Raw genomic sequence first — 6,995 nt, 5'->3', positions numbered from 1 at the left:
GCAATGATCACTGCATTTCAACCCCAGTCCCTGCACGCGCATTGTGCCCTCCCTACCCCCTCACCCCTCTGTCCTTCATGCCCAAAGGAAAATAAAAAAATTAAAATAAACGCGGCGGCGACAGACCTGGTGTTTCTGGGTAGGGAGAGGAAGCAGAGAAGCTTAGTTTGTGTAGTTTCTTTTCTCCCTTCCTTCCCGCCCCCACCCTACTCCATTTCTCCAAGCTGAGCTGACTTAGATCAATTCTGATGACGGGGATGACGAAGAATACCCGGTGGGTGATGCATGTGACAATGTACCGGCGAGGCCCGCTGTCCACTCCAAGGGAACTGGGCTGGCGGGGCGCGGAGGGTAAGGGAGAGTGCCTAGTGCACAAAGTCCAGAGGCCTGGGACACGGGGCTGGGCAGGGGGCCGGCTGTCTCCAAGGGACAACTAGGCGGCGGTGGTCCGGCCACGGCCAGCGCGAGATACTTTAAGTGTCTCACTTAGGAAAAAACGCCTAGAAAAGAATACAGTTCTGGACCGATATGGAGGAGGGGGGTGGAGGCAACGAGCAGCCCCCAAGCCACACATTTAGGGTTGGGGAAGGAGGAGGCAAGGAAGGGGGTGCGGTGCGGTGCACAAGTCTATCTCTCAGACTTGACCGACAGACACGCCCTCGGGCGAACATTTAAGGGGGGGGATAGAAATAGCATACGTACATTTGGCCCCGAGATAGTTGCATGCATGAAGGTTCCCCCCACCCACGCATCGTCTGTGTAGCGAAGTCTGCAGCCGCCGCTCCCCCACCACCTTTCTCTTGTGCTATGAGAAGTTGCAAAGCAAAACCCACCCTCCCTCTCTCAGGTCCCCCACCCGAGTCGAGTTGGAGCCGCAGCGGCGGCGGCGGCAGCAGCAGCAGCAAGAGAAGAGGCGTCGCCTGCCAAGTTCAACCTCCACCCCTCCTATTGCTCTCACTTAAAGGAAGTTACAAGCCAAATGAAAAAAAACAAAAAAAAAAACAAAAAACACCCACCCTCCAGCACGCTGCACTTTTGGAGTGGAAAGAGGAGGTGTGGGGGAGTTGTATGTGAAACAGTGACTTGCACCGAGAATGGCAGGCCCCTCCACTCTTACACACATAACCCACATCTAACCTCCCCTTCAACCCCAGCCCCAGCCCAAATTGCAAGGCAGGGCCCCTCCCCTCAATTACGGTGGTGACATTTGCTAGACCTTGCACTTCACACACTACTGACCCTTCCCCTTCCTCTCTCCTCACGCGTCCCTCCTCCCCTCAACGGCCCCCGACAGAAAATCTTTTCAAGTTTCTGTAAAAACTCCTTGCAATAGTTCCCGTTAGACAGTCCCCTACCTCCCGAAAGGTCTAAGTGAATCACGTTTTTAACTAGAGGGGAAGACTGCCCAAAGACCCCCACGCATCCCGAGACGCTCCCCAGTGAGGCGGAATCCTGCTCCCCCTCCCAGGGAGTCAGCTCTCGCCCCGTCCAGTGGAGAGCGATAAAAGAATCTAGTCTCCTACCCCGGGTGCCAGTTATCGTAATTATGGTTATGATTTGTCTACGTGTGCACGTGAGGTGATATGCCCGCCCCTGGGGTGACAGCGGCGCGGGAAAAGTATGTTTGGAGAGGCCCCCGCTGGAACACTCCCGGCTCTCAGAACTCTGGCACCCAGAGCAGTGAAGCTGTCACTTCAGGCCTAGCCTTCGCCCGGGTCATCCCCCTCCTCCTCCCCTCTCGATATCCTGACCAGGGATTGGGGAGCTTGCCGGAAGCTTCCGGCCGCCATCTTGGTAAAGTAAACTTATGATCACAGAACCCTAGAGTCCATGTTATCCACGGAGTAGTCTCAAGCAGGAGTTAAATCCTTTCATTTAGGAATTTAGATGAAAGGTGTCAATCAAAACCTTTGTCACTAAAGAGACCTTGAACAAACGGTCTCGGCAGAGAAGATTCAGGATGGATGCCCCTCCCATCCCCTTAACGTTGCTCTTAGGTACCCATATTGGTAAAGTAGACGCTGTTCGCCATCTTGGTAAAGGTTGAGGGCAAAGGTGCATGCGTAGACAACGTCCTGACCAGAAACTGACCCATAGTTATGTTTGAACCTTGTATGTAGAGCAGTGGTGTCAAACTCACATAGAACCCTGTATGTAGAGCAGTAGTGTCAAACTCACATAGAAACTGGGAATCACTAAACCGTACGTGCAAAGGCAGTCCCTTTGGCCGCATATTGAATTAGAAAAGCACTCATTTACGTTATGTTCTATTGGATTTTTATTTATTTTATTAAATATTTCCCAATCACATTTTAATATGTATCTGGTAACAAGTAAATGTAGCTTGATGATTATGTTTGACCGGTTATTGTCCTTGGGTCTCCAAGAGGACCAAAATGACATAACTATGCTAGAGTCAGCTACAGTGTGTCTGACTGTGGCTGACCAGACCAATACAAACTCGGAAGTGTTTTAGCACAGGTCAGGCATACATAGTCCATGTGATCATTTGGGGTAGATTCTCTAAATTTGCACATCTCTCATTTCTTTTGAGCTACTTCAATTCTGCTTTGCTCATGATCACAGCACCTTCTTGGATGAGGGCATGTCATACTGGGCAATCCTGTGCCAGTGTCTCCCATGTAACACAATCAATTGTCTTGCTTCTTCTGACCACCATGTGAAGGCTTGCCCTGTGTGAGTTCTCCATAAAATAATCTTTTTGGCAAGCATATGTTTTTTGTTCTTTGCAGTAGAGTTTGAATGCTTGGCAGTTTAGTTCTAGAAAGGACCTCAGTGTCTGGTATCTTAACCTGCCAGGTGATCTTCAGAATCTTCCTAAGACAATTCAGATGGAAGTGATTCCATTTCTTGGCCTGTTGCTGGTATATGGTCCAGGATTCACAGGCATACAACAATGAAGTCAGCACAACCGTGTCTGTAGACCTTCAGTTTGGTATCTCTAATGCAGAATGCCTACCCTGTGGGATGGGGAACAAAACCCAGGAGTTTGGGGTAAAGGGCTACCCACTTGGCAAAGCAGAAAGGAGATATGGAGCTCTGCCTATGTTTCCATCATATTATGAACTTTCAGGGGCAGCTAGATGACTAAATTAATAGAATACTGGGTTTTGAATCAGAAAGACTGATCTTCTTGAGTTCAAATCTGGCCTCAGACACGTACTAACTGTGTGACCCTGGGCAAGTCACTTTAACCCTGTTTGCCTCAGTTTCCCATCTATAAAATGAACTGGAGAAGGAAATGGCAAACCACTCTACTGTGTTTGCCAAGAAAACCCCAAATGGGGTCATGAAAGAATGGGACAGGACTTTTAAAAAAATGACTCAACAACAACAAATAATCTCTTTCCAAAGATACTCTGAAAAACTTATACAGTTTTTCCATCTACTAATTCTTAGACACTCAAGGTCATGAGATTTAGAGTGTGAAAGAACTCTAGAAGTCAGCATGCCATATGGAGTAATGAATTCCTGGCACTGACTAGCTGAGTAGCCATGTGATCAAAGGTACAGTTTCTCATCTGTAAAGTTAGGATAATAATACCTGTAGTATTTACCTACCTCACAGAGTTATTATAAAGTTCTAATGAGATAATACATGTAAAGCTTTTAACAAACCTTAATAAGTTACATAAACATTAACCATTATTGGTTTCTGAGATTTAGAGATCATCCGGTTCAAGTCCCTAGTGGGGAAACTAAAGCCCAGAGAGTTGAAATGATCAAAGTTTACAGTGAATAATCACAAAACTAAATAATTGTCTCTTTAACAGACGCAACACTTATTTTCCTACTTTTGTTCATATCAGTATTAACACCTGACTTAGAATGCTCTCCTTCCATATCTGCCTATTGGAATCCTTTCCTTCAAAGGTCCATCTCAAATACTCTATGATTGTCCCTACTAGGAAGTAAATGCTTTCCTTTGTCTTCCCACAGATGGTATTTTTCAGTACCTGGGATTATGAGACTTACAGCTAGAAAGTACATTTTTATAGATGGGGAAACTGAGGCTCAAAAAAGTTAAATGATTAGCCCAAGGTCAACATGAATTAGGCATCTCACAACTAGGCGATGTAATCCAGTGTAATCAATATTTGAATGGGCTAACCAAAAGCACAATGATATTTTGTTGAATATAGTTGGACAGAGCAGTTATAGAATTCATTGTAATATGATCTTTGTAATAGGACTGCTTAAAAAAATACTATTTCCCATCGATCTGAAATATTTGCTTTGCCACCCAATTAAATGAACAATCTCATTATCTCAAATGTTCTTGCTTTTTCAACACTGGAATGACTGGATTTTTTTTTCCTCCTCTGCTTCTCTCTTCTCTACCCCTTCTCAATCTTCCCATTCCTTTACAATTTTGATTTATTTTGGTATGTTAAGGTATTTAAATTTGTTTTAGCTATTATTTGGAGAGGCAATGGGATACAGTGATGAGTACTAGCTGTGGAGGTAGAGGGTATGGGTTTTAATCCTCCCTCTACTGCTTACTGCTTGTGCAACTTTTGGACAAAGCACAATCTTTCTGAGCCTCAGACTCTGCGTTTATAAAATGAAGAGGCTGGGTCAGATGACCTGTAAGGTCTAGCTATGAGACTATGAAGAATAACAAATTAAGATTTTTTACTTAAAATTAATCATTTTTCATTAAAGAACTTTATAAGTATTTTTCCCATTTCATTAGTTTTTCTAGAAGAGGGCTTGAAATTTCTTTTAGATTACTAATGATCCAGAAAACACTTTCTTACTGAGCTATTTGTGATTACACTGAGTAAAGAAAAGACTTTTATCTCCAATATAAAATGAAGACATTGGTTTATAATCCCTAGGGTCCCTTCCCACTCTACGGTCTAGGATCATAGAAACCTAAGTTTGTTACTTTTGGAATTTGATATAATAATCATTTTTTTTTGCAATGAGTTCAATCTGTGAAGAAATTGTGGATTAACCTAGCATCTTTTTTTTTAAAGATATTATAAAGTGTTATAAAGAGACAGCATGGTGTAGTAAAAACACCTAACTAGCTTCAGAGGGAAGAAGACCTGTGTTCAAGTCTTCACATAGGGGTTGTATAACCTTAGTCATTCAACCTCTCATTACCCCAGTATACTTTCTACAATTATAAGTTGCAGAGAAAGTATTGGTATGCATGGTAGAGGAAGTTCATTTGATATACTGTTCACTGATGAAGTCATAGATCTGGTCAAAAATAACAACAATAATAATATCCTAATTGCCATACCTGGAGAGCAGGTTTCTAGAAATGTTAGACTTTCCTTAATGATCTTATAGCCACTTCATTATCTCTGGCTAGTAATATTTATTCAAAGTCCTTATTCTCTTGGTCCTGGGCTAAGCAGATGCTACACTTTTAAGCTCACAGAGTCTTAGGATTAAACATAACCAAGAATTATTTTGCCTATTTCAGTGCAACAACATATTCAATGAATTCCTGGCAATTTTTCCTTCAAAATGTTTCTCTCATCCAACTCCTTTCTGTTCCCATCAATGACAGCTGATTCCCAGTCTATCTCTGGACCTTCTTTCTGCCTAAGATCATATTGTTAGTAAGTTAGTTTTGAACTCAGGACTTCTTACTCCTGTCAAGGATTCTTATGTTCTTCTTAAAACTTTCCTCACCTTAGTTGTCAGGCCCCTATTTTAGAATCTACAATAACTCCCTATTGGTAAAGCATCAAATCCACTGGATTTGACAAGACCTTGACATTCAAGGGCTTCCATTTTCCATCACTCCACTGTTTAAACCTTCCTCTCAGAATGTTCAGATTGCAGTAGTGACCATCTTCTGCACATGATGCTGATATTGTCACCACCATGCCTTTGTTCACAATAATTCCCTAACCTCCCCTACCACACTAGTTTATCTGCATTTGTAGGAAGAGACCGGGGTTTCAATTCTGACTCTGCTACTTGCTACCCGTGTGACCCAAGGCAAGTAATTTAACTTCTCTGGGCCAGGTCATAGGATTGTAGATTTAGAGCTGGAAGAGAGGAAGGAAAAGGGAATGAAGGAGCATTTATTAAGCCCCTACAATATGCCACGCATTGTGCTAAGCACTTTCCAAATATTAACTCATTTGGTCTTCACAACAGTTCTTTGAGGTGGGTGCTATTTAAACAAAACCAATGCAACTAAGATTAGGAGGAAAGCAGAAAGCTGGGAAATTTTTTTTTACAGCAAGTATCTCTGATAAAGGCCTCATTTCTCAAATATATAGAGAACTAAGTCGAATTAGGTGCTCTTATCCACATTTTACAGTTGAAGCTAAAGCAAACAGAGAGTAAGTAATTTGCCCAAGATCTCACAGCTAATACATGTCTGAGATTGGATTTGGACTCAGGTCTTCTTGACTCCAGGCCTAGTGCTCCATTCATTGTGCCACCTAGCTGCCTCAGAAGGGATTTCAGAGGCCATCTAGTCCAACCTTTTTATTTTCCAGATGAGGAAAGTGAAGTCTGGGGAGACTAAGTTTTGTCCAATGTAATATAGATAGAAAATATGAGATGTGAGATTCGAATCCATCCTCTGACTCTAGACTTAGTATTCTTTCCAATGTGTCATTCTCACTAGTTTCTACATCTATAAAATGTAGATGGTAGAGTAGGTGCTCTCCAAGGTCCTTTGCAAAGCTAAATATATGATACTACATTCTATTCCTTTTCATTATATTGCCAGTCTCAATCATTCAACCCACCAGCATTTATTAAACACCAACTATGTGTCAGGCACAGCTAAGGGCTGGGAATTCAGACAAATAGGAAATAGATCCTGCCCTTAAGGAACTTTCATTCTAATGAATGAAACAGCATGTGCATATATAAGTATGTACCAGATACAAAACAAAAAGATAAATTTGTTGTTTCTATGTTGTTCTCAAAGAGAACCAATGACATCGTAGGGTCATGTCTTGACTTGGGAGTGAATTGTATTTAAGTGAGCG

General features: G+C 42.6%; 1 protein-coding gene across 1 annotated transcript in view; it reads right to left on the bottom strand.

Moving 5' to 3' along the window:
• The window catches only part of NR3C1 (nuclear receptor subfamily 3 group C member 1), a 135,343-nt gene extending 134,549 nt beyond the window's left edge, over positions 1 to 794 (bottom strand). The window contains exon 1 of the mRNA XM_027841735.1: positions 703 to 794. The gene's annotated coding sequence lies outside the window, so the exon portion shown is untranslated. The remainder of the gene's footprint in view (positions 1 to 702) is intronic.
• Between the last annotated feature and the right edge of the window lie 6,201 nt (positions 795 to 6,995).

This window comes from Vombatus ursinus, unplaced genomic scaffold (genome assembly GCF_900497805.2).
Source record: "Vombatus ursinus unplaced genomic scaffold, bare-nosed wombat genome assembly UNPS02014863.1, whole genome shotgun sequence".
In the NCBI taxonomy this organism is placed as follows: Eukaryota; Metazoa; Chordata; class Mammalia; order Diprotodontia; family Vombatidae; genus Vombatus; species Vombatus ursinus.
Note: the sequence above shows the minus strand (reverse complement) of the source record. Positions and strands in the feature narration are given on the sequence as shown.